The following is a 15,108-nucleotide window of genomic DNA, read 5'->3' on the forward strand; positions in this document are numbered from 1 at the left end:
ATCAAGCAAATGAACATCATATCATGGGAGTCCCAGAAAGGGAAGAGAGAGAAAGGAGAAAAAATATTATAGAAAGAAATAATAGCTGAAAATTCCACAAATCCTGGAAGAGATATGGACATTCAGTTATAGGAAGCTCAAAGGACCCCAGGCAAGATCAACCCAAAGATTACTCTGAGACACATCATAATCAAATGTTAAAAGTCAAAGCATGGAGAGAATTTTGAAAGCAGCAAGCAGAAAATGACTTGTCCATGCAAGGAAAACCACAAAAGGATGTCAGTGGATTTCTCTGCAGAAACCTGAGGGGCCAGGAGGCAGTGGGATGATATATTCAATCTGTGGAAAAAAAAATATATATATATATATATATATATGTATATATATATATATATATATATCAACCAAGAAAACTGTACCTTTATGCCTTAAAGGCAAAACTGTCCTTCAGAAATGAAGGAGAGAGAAGAACATTCCCAAACAAAAACTAAAGGAGTTCATCACCACTAGACCTACCTCACAAGAAATGCTGAAGGGAGTACTTCAAGTTGAAATGAGAAGACCCTAAATAACAATATGAAAACACAAAATTCACTGGTAAAGGTAAATATATAGTCAAATTTAGGATTCTCAAATAATGTGATGGTGGTGGGTAAGCCACTTTTATCTCTAGAATAAAAGCTAAAAAATAATAACATTAAGAATAGGTATAGGGGCACCTGGTTGGCTCTGACTCTTGATCTTAGCTCAGGTCTTGATCTCAGGGTCATGAGTTCAGGCCCTTTGTTGGGCTCCATGCTAGGCATGAAACCTACTTAAAAAAAACAAACACCTACTCCCTCAGACAAAACAAAGTAAAACAAAACAACCCCCAAAAATCCTATAGATAAAATAATTTGCTAATGGATACACAATATAAAAAGATGTAAAGTGTGACATCAATAGCATAAAATGTGGTGGGAGAAATAAAAATATAGTTTTTTAACAAGGTTGAAGGAGGATAGTTATCAGCTTAAAAGACTGTTATATTTATAAGATGCTTTATATAACCTCATGGTAACCACAAGAGAAAAAAACCCTTAATAGTTGCACAAAAGACAAAGAAAAAGGAAATAAAAGCATACCACTACAAAAAAAAAATCATAAAGGAAGACAGTAAGATGAAACAAAGGAACTAAAAAAACAGTCAGGAAATAATAAATCACAATAGTAATTAGTGATTACCTACTAGTAATTATGTATAAATACACTAAATTTGCCAATCAAAAGGCACAAAGTGGCTGAATGGACAAAGAAATAAGATCCAGCAATATGCTGCCTGCAGGAGACTCACTTTAGCTTTAGGGACACATGTAGGTTGAAAGTGAAGAAATAGAAGAAGATATTCCATGCAAACAGTAGCCAAAGGACAGCAAGAGTGTCTATACTTATATCAGATAATATAGACTTTTAGTCAAAATCTGTGATGAGAGACTGTCACTTATAGTGATAAAGGAGTCAATTCATCACAAAGATATAATAGTTGTAAAGATATATGTTCCCAACATTGGATGACCAAATATTAAAATTTTTTAAATGTTTATTTATTTTTTGGAGAGAGAGAGCAAGCAAGCAGGGGAGGGGCAGAGAGAGAAGGAGACAGAATCTGAAGTAGGCTCCAGGCTCAGCACAGAGCACAATGCGGGGCTTGAACTAATGAACCACAAGATCATGGCCTGAACCGAAGTTGAATGCTTAACCAGCTTAGGTCCCTGGAATGCCTAAATATTTAAAGTGTTAACAGAACTGAAGGGAGAAATAGATAGCAATACAGTAATAGTAGGGGACTTCAATACTCCACTCCCAACATTGTATAGTACATCTAGACAGAAAATTAATAAGGAAACGGCAGACCTGAATAACAGTCTGGACTAAATGAGCTTGACAGATATGTATATAGAACATTCTATAAAATGTCACTAGAATACATATTCTTCTCAAATGCATGCAGAACATTCTCCAGGATGGATGACATGATGGGCTGCAAACCAAGCTTTAACAAATTTGAGAAGATCAAAATTATATCTAGTATCTTTTCCAACTACAACGGTATAAAAATAGGAGTAAATCTGAATATGGGGAAATTAAACAACATTCCTGAACACCCAATGGATCAAAGCAGAAATCAAAAAGAAAATCAGAAAGTGTGCTGAGACTAATGAAAATGAAAACACAATATACTAAAATGTATGGGATACAGCAAAGTAGTTCTAAGAGGGAAGTTTATAGTGATAAATGACCACATTAAGAAAAAAGAAAGCTCTCAAAAAAAAAAAAAAAGCTTAACTTTATACCTCAAGGAATTAGGGAAAGAAGAACAAACTAAGCTCCAAATTAGCAGAAGAAAGGGAAAAATAAAGATTACAGCAGAAATAAATGAAATAGAGACTAGAAAGACAATAGAAAAAAATCAATAAAAGTTGGTTTTTAAAAAGGTAAAATAATTGGCAAACCTTTGGCTAGACTAACTGAGAGATTACAACTACTACTACAGCAATACAAAGTATCATAAGAGGCTACTATGAAACTATTATGCCAATGAAATGGATAAGCTAGAAGAAATGGATAAATTCCTAGAAATATATAACCTACCAAGACTGAATCAGGGAGAAATAGAAAATCTGAGGAGACCAATAATGACTTAGGCGATTGAAGCACGAATCAAAAACTTTTCAACAAATAAAACCGCAGGACCAGATAGCTTCAGTGATGAATTCTACTAAACATTTAAAGAAGAATTAACATGAGTCATTAAATGCTTCCAAAAAAAAAAAAAAATGAAGAGGAGGGAACACTTCCAAATTCATTTTTGAGGCCGGCATTACCCTGACACCAATGCCAGATAAGGACATTATAAGAAAACTACAGACCAATATCCTTAATGAATATAGATGCAAAAGTCCTCAACAAAATATTAGCAAACCAAATTCAGGATCATACACTATGATCAAGTGGGATTTATTTTTGGGATGCAAGGATGGTTCAACATACACAAATCAGTAAATGTGATATTACACATAAATAGAATAAAAAATAAAAATCATATGATCCTCTCAACGTATACAGAAAAAGCATTTGACAAAATTCAATATCCTATCATGATTAAAAGCTCTCACATTGGGTGTAGAAGAACATACCTTAGCAGTCATATATGGCAAACCCACAGCTAACATCATATTCAATGGTAAAAGGCTGAAAGCTTTTTTTCTAACATCAGGAACAAGACAAGTGTGTCTACTCTCACCATTCCTATTCAACATAGTACTGGAAGTGCCAGTCAAAATAGTTAGGCAAGAAAAGACACAAAAGGCATCCAAATCAGAAAAGAAAAAGTGAAATCATCTCTGTTTGCAGATGACATGATCTTATATAGAGAAAATCCTAAAGACCCCACCCAAAAATTGTTAGAACTAATATATGAATTCAGTAAAGTTGCAGGATACAAAATCAACATAAAAAATCAGTAAATTTTCTTTCTTTTTTCTTTTTTTCTTTCCTGCTTTATTGCTTTTCTTTCTTTCTTTCTTTCTTTCTTTCTTTCTTTCTTTCTTTCTTTCTTTCTTTCTTTCTTTCTTTCTTTCTTTCTTTCTTTCTTTCTTTCTTTCTTTCAAGTAGGCTTTATGCTCAGCACGGAGCCCAATGCAGGGCTTACACTCATGACTCTGAGATCAAGACTTGAACTGAGATCAAGAGCTGGGTATTCAACCAACTGAGCTACACAGGTGTCAGTTGCATTTCTAAATGCTAGCAAAAAAATATTTGAAAGAGAAACTTAAAAAATTCCATCATTTATAAAAGCATCCAAAATGATAAAATACTTAGGAATAAATTTAACAAAGGAGATGAAAGAGCTATACACTGAAAACTAGAAGATATTGATGGAAGAAATTGAAGAAGACATGAATAAATGGAAAGATATCTTGGGTTTGTGGATTGGAAGAATTAATATTGTTAAAATGTCCAAAGACCTCTATAGATTTCATGTTATTTTTACCAAAATTCCAATGGCATTTTTCACAAAAATAGAAAAAAAAATCTTCTGAAATCTGTATGGAACCAGAAGAGACTCTGAATAGCTAAAGCTATCATGAGAAAGAAGAAAAAAGCTAGAGGCATTACATTTCCTGATTTCAAACTATACTACAAAATAATAGTAATATAAACAACATGATACTGACATAAAAACAGACAGAGACCATGTGGAATGTAATAGAATAGAGAGATCAGAAATAAAACCATGTGTATATAGTCAACTAATATTTGACCAGGAAGGTAAGAATATTCAATGGGGAAAAGATAGTCTTTGCCAGGTATGGTATGGGAGAAAATATTTGCAAACTATGTATCAAATAATGAGTTAGCATTCAAAATATGTAAGGAACTCATAAAACAGAGCAGCAAGCAAACAAACAACACAATTAAAAATGGGTAGAGGACTTGAGTATACATTTTTTCCAAAGAAGATATGCACATGGCCAATACATGTATGAAAATGTGCTCAAAATAACGAATCAGCAGGGAAATGCAAATCAAAACCATGATATCACCTCACATCTGTTAGAATGACTATTCTCAAAAATACAAGAAATAGTAAGTGTTGACAAGGATGTGGAGGAAAGGAACACTTGTGTATTGCTGGTGGGAATGTACATTGGTGCAGCCGCTATAGAAAACAGTATGAAGGTTTCTCAGAAAATTAAAAATAGGGGTGCCTGACTGGCTCAGTCAGAGGAACACATGACTCTTGATCTCAGGGTTGTGAGCTCAAGCCCCATGTTGGGTGTAGAGATTACTTAAACAAAAAAAATAAAGAATTAAAAAGCAAATTAAAGATAGAACCGCCATATGATCCAGCAGTCCCACTTCTGGATATATATCCAAAAGAAATGAAATCACTATCTTGAAGATCTATCTGAAGCCCCATGTTTGTTGCAGCATTATTCACAATAGCCACAACATGGAAAAAAAAAAACCCTAAGTGTTCATCAGCAGATGAATGGCTAAAGAAAATGTGATATGTATATAATGCATCCATAAAAAGGAATGCAATTCTGCCACTTGTGACAACATGGATGGGTCTTGCAGGTGAAGTGAAATGAGTCAGGCAGAGAAAGACAATTACCATATGATATCATTCATATATGGAATTTAAAATAAAGCCAAACTCTAGAAATGAAGTAGAATGGTGGTTAGTAGGGGCTAAGCGTAGGGAAATGAGGAGATGTTGGTCAAAAGGTACAAACTTCCAGTTATAAGATGAATAAGCTTTGGGGAGCTAATGTACAGCATAGTGACTATAGTTAACAATATACTTTATTATACGTTTTAAAGTTGCTAAGAGAATAAATCTTAAATGTTCTCACCACATACTAAAAACTGTAATTATACAAGCTGATGGATATGCCAGCTAACCTTATTGCGGTAATCATTTTATAATATATATGTGTATCAAATCAGTTTGTACACCTTAAGCATACACAATGTCACATGTCAATTGTATCTCAGTAGGGCTGGGGAAACAAAGAAAAAATGGAAAAAAAAAGTACAGAGGCTTATTCTTTATGTTCATGATCAAATTTCTACAACCTCTTCATCCTTACAGTTTAACTGAGAATTAAGTACACATAGAAGCTGCTAGACCTTCGTTTCCTGGGCCTGAAGTTTCTGGAGGGTGGGTTGTTAGCAAGTGTTGACTGAACTTGGTTTCCAGGCTACCCAGGAAAGTGTCAAACAAAGTGAGATGCTCATTAAATACATTTTTTTTTCTCAAACTCTAGTGTACATAAAACTGTCAGGCTGATATATTCTTCTACCTCCTTATAAATATGTCTAAATCTGTTTTCTTTTACATTTGCATCTTATTTTGCACATTGTGGTGGAAGAGGAAAACCATATTCTGTCAACTGTTTCTGTTTTTACATTATGTTAAAAAAATGAAGTAAACAAAACTCTCACTTTATAGACTCCAGCTTAATTAAAGGGCCATTCCAAATGCTCTTATTTTAAAAATTGAGTCAGCTGCATGTTAATAAAATATTCTGGATTATTCGTTTTCAGGCATAAGTGATATTTCTTACTCAAGAAACTCATTCAAAGGACCTTGGATATCTAAATCAGTGGTTGAGTCATACAGAACTATTAACAATGACAGGATCGTGGCAAAGGCCACAGTGAATAGAAGCTATGACAAGCAGAATCTGTCTGAGATGCATTTGTATTTGGCTTCAAATGACTAAGTAAGACCAAAAGTAGCTGTGTCATGTGATGTATGATATGATTGTTTTTCAGTAACTGAAAAATTATAAATGGATGATTTCTAGAGCCTATTGGAGAAGGGCCAGCTGTTTCTGAGTGTCACATCGGTTTTAACTATTGCTAACAAAGAAAGATATGAAAAATAAGAATAAAAAGCTTAGGAGACAGTCAGCTTTCAAGCATTTGAATCCCTCTTGGATGAAAGCCAGGTGCTCATGTGCCTGGATGATAGAGCTTATCGAAGACTTACCTAAGTAGGGCAAGAAGTGAAAGGCTCGGAAATGATGACCTCTCTGGGAACCTGCTGCTCCTTTTCTTCCCCGCCAGCCACCGCTGGACTTGGTTCATGGTGAGTGATAAAATCAAATGGCTGGAGGGTTTAGCTTTCAGCTTAGGCTTTACACTCTCATGGCAGAGGAGAGAGAATATGGGTTTGTCTGTTACACTGTTCAGCATTTTCCCCTTTGTACTTCTGTGATTTAGAGGAGTACAGAAAAAATTTTTAAAAAAGTTTTTTTTCTGTGTTTGCTGAAAGGAAAATCTGGCAAAGCATCTAGTAATATTCAGTTTATAACTAATTTTCTAGAATTGACGTAGTATCTGCTGAGTTCTTTTTAGAGGCTTTTAAGTAATTAGCCCTTACTTAACATTTTCTATATTGCTATTTATTTCACTAAGCAAGGGAATAAATAATTTATTAAGAAAAAGATAAAAATTCAATGAAGGTGAATTTATGCTTAAGCTGGTCCATGCCTCAGCCTTTTATTGTATACCAGAATACACAGCCCAAAAATATTTATGAACTTATACTGTCTCTATACTTTTCACTAGAAAATATGTATTTTGTTTTTCTTTGAAGGTCTGTGATATATAACTTTTGTTTGTTCCAGGAGTTATTTTTCAAAACACTGATTCATATGACAACAAGTCATATTTTATCAGACACTCACCTTCAATTTAGATGGCTGGTTGGGCAGAAATGTTTGACAGTATTTAATGAATGTGATGCATATGAAACAAAACCATTGTAATATATTTAAAAAAACAGATTCTACTTGGCTAAAATTGTTTCTTTGAAAAGCAGACTTAATTATTCCTTCTTTAATAAAGAATATTCAGAGAAAGATCTTTGATCACATCAGATCTTTGGATATTAAAAGCCTTTGCCATTGCCCATTGATATTTTTTTAATCTGACATCAGAATCTTTAAAAAAAATCATTTTTGCGTGTCTGGGAGGCTAGGGTGGGAAGGAAATAATAGTGAATAGGAAATAATGCTTTTGAAAATCCTGGTCTTTTATGAGAGTTCATCACCCGTAAAATGCCTTCTGTTTATGGAAGAACAGCAGTATGGGTAGTTATTTGATGTGTTCTCATGTTGCAGCATGAACAGCAAAAACGAATGTAATATTACTTGAAAGATTTGGCTTAAATTCCTTATTTGGTATTTCACTCTGATTCATTGTCCTCAAAAATGAAAGTTGTTTGCTAAAGCATGTATCTCTTTGTGAAACAAATAATAAAATAATTTCACCTTTAACTTGATCACTTAATCACCTGTGGCTTTTATCATGAAATCAGATTTAGTTTATAGGAAGCAGCTCTTTCTTAAAGAGATTGTTTGAGTGAAATAAATACAACCTTATTATTGAACTGAGTCACAGTAAGCACTTTGTTTTAAAAACCACGGTGTTTTAGGAGGTGGGTAGGTACAATTTTAAACTTAGTATTTTAACCAAGTGCCACATCCAATCTTGTAACATTCTCTACCAAAAATCAAACACTAATAATTTTCATATTCACATAAGTTTGGGAATTAGTGACCCCTATTTAGAAATACTCAGTGTACCTGAGAGTATTAAAACCCTGTCTGGCAATTAAGAAACTCTTTTAGGGGTGCCTGGCTGGCTCAGTTGGTTAAGCGTCCAACTTCGGCACAGGTCATGATCTCACGGTTGGTAAGTTCTAGCCCCGCATTGGACTCTGTGCTGTCAGTTCAGAGCCTGGAGCCTGCTTTGGATTCTGTGTCCTCTCTCTCTCTCTGCCCCTCTCCCAGTTGCACTCTGTCTCTCAAAAAATTGAATAAATGTTAAAAAAAATTTTAATAAAAAAACCTCTTGTTTTTTAATCTATCTATATATATTAAATTTTTTAGAGACAGTGCAACTGGGGGAGAGGGAAGAGGGAGAGAGGGAATCCTAAGCAGGCTCACGCTCCGACAGGAAGGTGGGGAGGAGGGGCTGCGTCCCACAATCCTGGGATCATGACCTGAGTCGAAATCAGGAATCAGACCCTCAACCAACTGAACCCTCCAGGCACTGCTTAATCTAGATATTTTTAAGTTTTATGTTTGCATACAAATAGTTAAGAGTCAAATATATGCTCTTCTTTGCCATGTCCTGTTCTCCCAAGGAGAACGGGAGGAAAAGTTCTACCACTTTTCATCTTTTCTTTAAAAAATGTTTGTTTATTTTTGAGAGAGAGAGAGAGAGAGACAGCGAACATGAGTGGGGGGAGGTGCAGAGAAAGAGGGAGAGAGAATCCCAAGCAGGTTCCACACTGTCAGCACAGAGCCTATTGTGGGGCTTGAGAGATCATGACCTGAGATCAAGAGTCAGTCGTTTAACTCTCTAAGCCAGCCAGGCACCTCATAGACTTTTCATCTTTTAACTGATTTTTTTGGTACCAACCTCTGTGTTGAGACAATAGAATTGTATGACTACTTCCTATTTTCTTTCTTTTTAAAATTCAGGTATACTTAACATACAGTGTTATGTTAGTTTCAGTGTGCAATGTATTGAATTGCTGTTCAACAGTTCTATACCTTTCTCACTGCTCATCAAGATAAGTATACTCTTAATCCCTTTTATCTATTTCACCCATCCTCCCACTTACCTTCCCTTTGGCAGACCACCAGTTTGTTCTCTATATTTAAGAAGCTGCTTTTTTGTTTGTCTCTTTTTTTCTTTGTTTGTTCATGTGTTTTGTTTCTTAAATTCCACATATTGTATTTGTCTTTCTCTGACTGACTTATTTCACATAGCATTATACCCTCTAGGTTCATCTATGTTTTTTGCAAATGGCAAGATCTTATTCTTTTTTATGGCTGAGTAATAGTCCATTCCATACATATAGACACACATGCACCACTTCTTTATCCATTCATCTATTGTGGACACTGGGGTTGCTTCCATATCTTGGCTATTGTAAATAATGCTGTAATGAACATGGGGGGTGCTTATATCTTTATGAATTAATGTTTTTGTCTTCTTTGGGTAACTACCCAGTAGTGGAATTACTGAAACACATGATAATTCTATTTTTAATTTTTTGAGGAACCTCCATAATGTTTCCCCACAGTGGCTATGCCAGTTTGCATTCCCATCAACAGTGCACAAGGGTTCCTTTTTCTCCACGTCCTCATCCACACATGTTATTTCTTGTGCTTTTGACTTTAGCCATTCTAACAGGTGTGAGATGATAATCTCATTGTGTTTTTAATTTGCATTTCCTTGATGATTAGTGATGTTGAGCATCTTTTCATGTGTTTATTGGCCATCTGTATGTCTTCATTGCAAAAATGTCTATTCACGTCCTCTGCCCATTTTTTAATTTGATTATTTGTTTTCTTGGTGTTGAGTTGTATGTTCTTAATATTTTTTGGATATTACCTCCTTATCATATATATAATTTGCAGATATATTCTTCCATTCATTATGTCAACTTTTGCTTGTCGATGGTTTCCTTTAATGTACAAATCTTTTTATTTTGGTGTAGCCCTCCTAGTTTATTTTTGCTTTTTGTTTTGCTTCCAGTGAAGACATATCTAGAAAAATGTTTCTATGGTTGATGTCAAAGAAATTACTGCCTATGTTTTTTTCTAGAAATTAAATGGTTTTAGGTCTCACATTATGTTTTTAATCCATTTTGGGTTTATTATTATGTATGGTGTAAGAAAGTGGTCTAATTTCATTGTTTTGCATGTAGCTGTCTAGTTTTCCCAACACCATTTGTTGAGGAGATTGTCTTTTCCCCATGTATTTTCTTGCCTCTTTTGTTGTAGATTAACTGACATTACAAGTGTGGGTTTATTTCTGGACTCTCTATTCTGTGTGTTTCTGTGCCAGAACCATGCTGTTCTGATTACTACAGCTTTATAGTATATTTTGAAATTTGAGATTGTGATACTGCCAGTTTTATTTTTCTTTTTTTCAGATTGCTTTGGCTATTTTTGTGGTTCCATACAAATGTGACTTTTCTCTTGTCTTTATCTGTTGACTTCTTATTATGAAAGATGAGAATTTATTTAGCTTGCCCCCATCCCATCTCTCTGTCACCCTTTCATAAGGGTGCACATGCATATGTGTGAGCCCACTCACAATTCCTGCTCTCTCATTCATCCTGTAAAATTATGTTGTGACTTGGATTATGTCAACATTTAGTGTTTATATTATTAAGATTAGGTAAATGTAATTTCTTTTAACTAAACCACATAGAGTAATATGATTCCTGATTTATTTTTGTACACTCTTTAATCTTTTCTGGAATTTCTAATTATTGTTTGCTTAGTTTTCTATGTTTATTTCTATTTCAACCCCCAATTCTCTACCAGTTGAGTAAGTCTCTTCTAAGTATATTAATTTACATCAGGTTTTCTCTCAATGTCACCTGTTTGAAGCAGTCTTTCTGAGAGTCTTCTGACGTGTTCCATTCTGGACTGGATGCTTCCTTGTCTGGTACACAGCTGCCATCCTGAGATTTCCTTTCTTCATAAACCTGGAATGCTAGGTCTCCTGGGTTCTGATTCCCATGGCTTCCTCTTTCTTGGTTTCCTTTGTTTTGGTAGAGTGTCTAGAGAGACTGATATCTTTTGATAAAAGTATGTGGGAAGTTGGTTTTTGTGAACTTAAATATCTGAAAATATCTTTATTTTATCCTTACATTTTACTGTTTATCAATCTGTATTATTTTTGGTATACAATTCTATGCTATATTTCTTAACTTTTTTTTTTTTAAGTAAGCTCTACACCCAACTTGGGGTTTGAACTCATGACTCCGAGATCAAGAGTCAAATATTCTATTGACTGAGTCAGCCTGGTGCCCCTCTATGCTTCAATTCCTTTTCCTTCTTAAGGAAAATGTTGTTTACAATGTAGCTGCTATAGAAAAACACACTCTTGTGTGTCTCCTCTATTTTCAGTACTCTACTTCTGGTACTTGTGGTCACTAACTGTGTGGTGGTTTTTACCACACCAAGCAATTCTATGATAACAGCTGGGTATCCTATATTTTAACTCAATTCTGACATTATCTACCTGAAGATAGTGTCAGAACCCACAGGTTAAGGACTCAGTTCCTCAAGACTGTCTCCCTCCCTCCACCCCCTTTAAATGTCAATCTTAAGTTCAGGTTGTTACCTGTGTATCTGACTAGTTATAACTCAAACCCGTCCTCAGGTTCCTACCACCCCCTTCTCAGGTTTGATTAATTTCCTAGAGCCAGTCACAGAATGCAGGAAAACAATTTACTTACTAGATTACCAGTTTGATAGAAAGGATATTAAAGCATATGAATGAACAGCCAGATGAAGAGATAAATAGGGCAAGGTCCAGAAAGATCCTGAGCACAAGAGCTTCTGTCCTCATGGATGTGTTTTTGTTCACTGATCTGGAGGTTCTCTGAACCATTTTGGGGGGTTTTTATGGAGGCTTCATTACATAGGCATGACTGATTAAATACTGATCATTGATGATTCATGCAGCTTCCAGCGCTTTTCTTCTTCCCTGAGATTGAAGGGTGGGACTGAAAGTTTGAATGCTTTAATCATGGTTGGTTACTCTGGTAAGCAGCACCTTCCTTAAGGGCTTTCCAAAAGTCACCTCATTAACATAAACTCAGGTGTGGCTGAAAGGGACTGGTTGTGAATAGTAAGGACAGTCTTTACCTTTTTGGTTTTGGTGCTATTTCAGGAACCAAGGACAAAAGACCAACTACTATAACAAAAGATACTTTCCTTGCTTTGTGCTTAGGAAATTCCAAGTCTTAGGAACTCTCTGCTAGAAATGATGACATAGACCAAAAATATGCTTCTTATTATAAGTCATAATATCATAGCTGCTTTTGAGAAATCCAAAGCAATCTAAGTTATGATTCTTTGTATATGTCTATACCTCTAACCTAAATTTCATTTTCCCTGATATTCTGAGATTCCAAATAAAGTGCCTTAGTGTTTGTCTATTTTTATACACTATGTGGGTCTTTTTAATCTAGAAACTTATGTCCTTCTATTTCTTCAAAATTTCATTGATGATTTTTTTTCTTTTCTCTTTACTTTTGCCTTCAGGAACTCCTGTTCTCCAAATGTTGGGCCTCCTAGATTGGTGGCTAATTATCTTACCTTTTCTTTCCTAATTTGTCTTTTTTTTTTTTTTTTGCTTTACTTTCTGTGAGATTTTCTCAAGTTTATTTTCACCCATTGTATTGAGATTTCCCTTTTTGCTATCATGTTTTTATTTTTCCAAAGTTCTTTTTTGTTCCAAAAATATCTTTTAAAAATAACATTCTCTTCTTTTTTATGGATACAAAATCTTATCTCTGATAATATTTCATTTTCAACAAAATCATCTTCTCTGTGCAGAACCTGTTTCCTACAGGTTGAGGTTGTTTGTTTGCTTACTTCAGGCCTATTACCCATATTAGAGCTTTCCCTAAATCTGTGCTAATTCTTGAGTGCCTGATCATATTTAGGAGTGGGAGACTAAAATGCTGAATGAATGCTCTGAATATGTGGACAGACCTATTGACTGTGGATGTCACTGTAGGGTGATATGGATGTGCTAGTTTTATATCTTGTCTTCTTGGACTGATCAGACCTCTTGGAAAAGGGATCTCTAGTCTTTTGACTACAGGGTAGAGACTTTGGAGAATCAAGTTGGGAGAGAAGACTGGCGGGAAGGGGGGTTCTCAACACTCAGAATGTTATGTTAACTCCCTCATTTTCAAGGTAGTTCTTTCTTCAACTGTGTCCAGTGTCCCCAAATCCAGAGACATTTTGATTGATCTTTTCTGGAGAAGAAACCTCCAGTCTTCTGACAGCATTGGGTGTGAGAGCAACCACCCAGCAACACAGAATAAGGAAAGATTTAGGGTTATAACTTCTTTTAAAACATTTTTCAAACAAAATAAATCTCAATGTGCTATTGCCCCTTTACCCAGAGTTAGGCCACACTCAAGGTTAAGGGCACAGTCCTCCAAGGCTGTCAAGTGAGCCCAAGACTTCTGACAACAGCTGCAAATTCAAGGGTCTCCAGGGATATCCTCACCTTAAAGCAGCTGATTATAAATTTAGGGATCCTCACAGACTCCTTCAGATTTGATAATTTTATAGATCAACTCACAGAACTCAGAAAAACACTATACTTGTGCTTATAATTTTATTATAGCAAAATAATACAAATCAGAACCGGCCAAAGGAGGAAATAGATAGGGTGGAATCTGAGACTGAGAAGGTTTCAACTGCAGAGCTTCCACATCCTCAGGGATGCATTACCCTCTTGTCATTAATGTGTGACAATACTTATGGAGTATTGCCAACTTGGGAAGTTTGCTTGAGCTTCAATGTCCATAGTTTTTGTTGGGGCTTCATTACTTGTACATGATTGATTGAATGATTGCTCTTGTGGTTGCTCAAAGCCTGAACTCTTTAACCACATGGTTGGTTTTTCTGTCTGGCTAGCCCCCATCATGAGTCACCTTGTCAGCATAAACTGTCAGGTGTGCTCTGAGGGGCCCACAATAAATAACAAAAATACTCCTACATTCTGGAAATTCCAAGGTACAGAAGTTACCTCCTAGAAGTCAGGACAAAGGCCAGACTTCTCTTTTTGTAAAGTTAATTTTTCTCTCTACACTCTTCTTTCTTTACTTCAGAGGTACCTGGTTCTACCAGTTCCAAAATGCTTAAAGGATTCTGAAGTAAACTCAGGTTGGTTCTTTGTTCTCTGCTCTTCTGGGTTAAGATTTAGCTTTCTTTTTTTTTTTTTTTAATTTTTTTTTTTCAACGTTTATTTATTTTTGGGACAGAGAGAGACAGAGCATGAACGGGGGAGGGGCAGAGAGAGAGGGAGACACAGAATCGGAAGCAGGCTCCAGGCTCTGAGCCATCAGCCCAGAGCCCGACGCGGGGCTCGAACTCCCAGACCACGAGATCGTGACCTGGCTGAAGTCGGACGCTTAACCGACTGCGCCACCCAGGCGCCCCAAGATTTAGCTTTCTTGAGTCAGCTAAAGAATTTATCACTTGTTCATACAATTTTCTGTTTCCAAAAAGATTATTGTTTTTCCTCCCATTTTTGAATGTTCATGTTAAAAAAAAGAAAAAGTCCCAAATAAAAAATCCCTCTGCAATGGTGTTAGTGGGATTTCTAGAGGAAGCAGAATTAGATATTCAGTTTGCTATCTCTACCCAGAAGTCACCCAGAACTCTCAATTTATTTGTCAGAATTTATTCAACTTTTGGTAGAATACCTATTACCACTAGATAGATAGATATTGAGTTAGCAAACACTTGTATGTTGCTGCATTAATACGGACAACTAATTTAGACTTCAGAATCTTTAAAAATGACTGTTCCTATAAGGCTCATTTCCTTTCTACTTTACATAATGAGGTCACAAAAGATAAATAGCCTCTTATCACTTATTGACTGGGGATAAAAATATAGGAATAGAGGAGGATCTTTTAACTTCAATGTTATCTATTTTTACAATATTTGAATTAATATATATTAATTTTTAATTAATTTAAAATAATTT

General features: G+C 35.3%; 1 protein-coding gene across 10 annotated transcripts in view; it reads left to right on the forward strand.

Annotated features, from left to right (window-relative positions):
• The window catches only part of AKAP6 (A-kinase anchoring protein 6), a 591,089-nt gene that overhangs the window by 195,132 nt on the left and 380,849 nt on the right, over positions 1-15,108 (forward strand). The window contains exon 1 of one of the 10 annotated variants that reach the window (XM_019832912.3): positions 6,222-6,643. The exons of the other annotated variants lie outside the window; for them this stretch is intronic. The gene's annotated coding sequence lies outside the window, so the exon portion shown is untranslated. Of the gene's footprint in view, positions 1-6,221; positions 6,644-15,108 lie in introns of those variants that run through there. 10 annotated transcript variants of the gene reach the window in all.

This window comes from Felis catus, chromosome B3 (genome assembly GCF_018350175.1).
Source record: "Felis catus isolate Fca126 chromosome B3, F.catus_Fca126_mat1.0, whole genome shotgun sequence".
NCBI lineage: Eukaryota > Metazoa > Chordata > Mammalia > Carnivora > Felidae > Felis > Felis catus.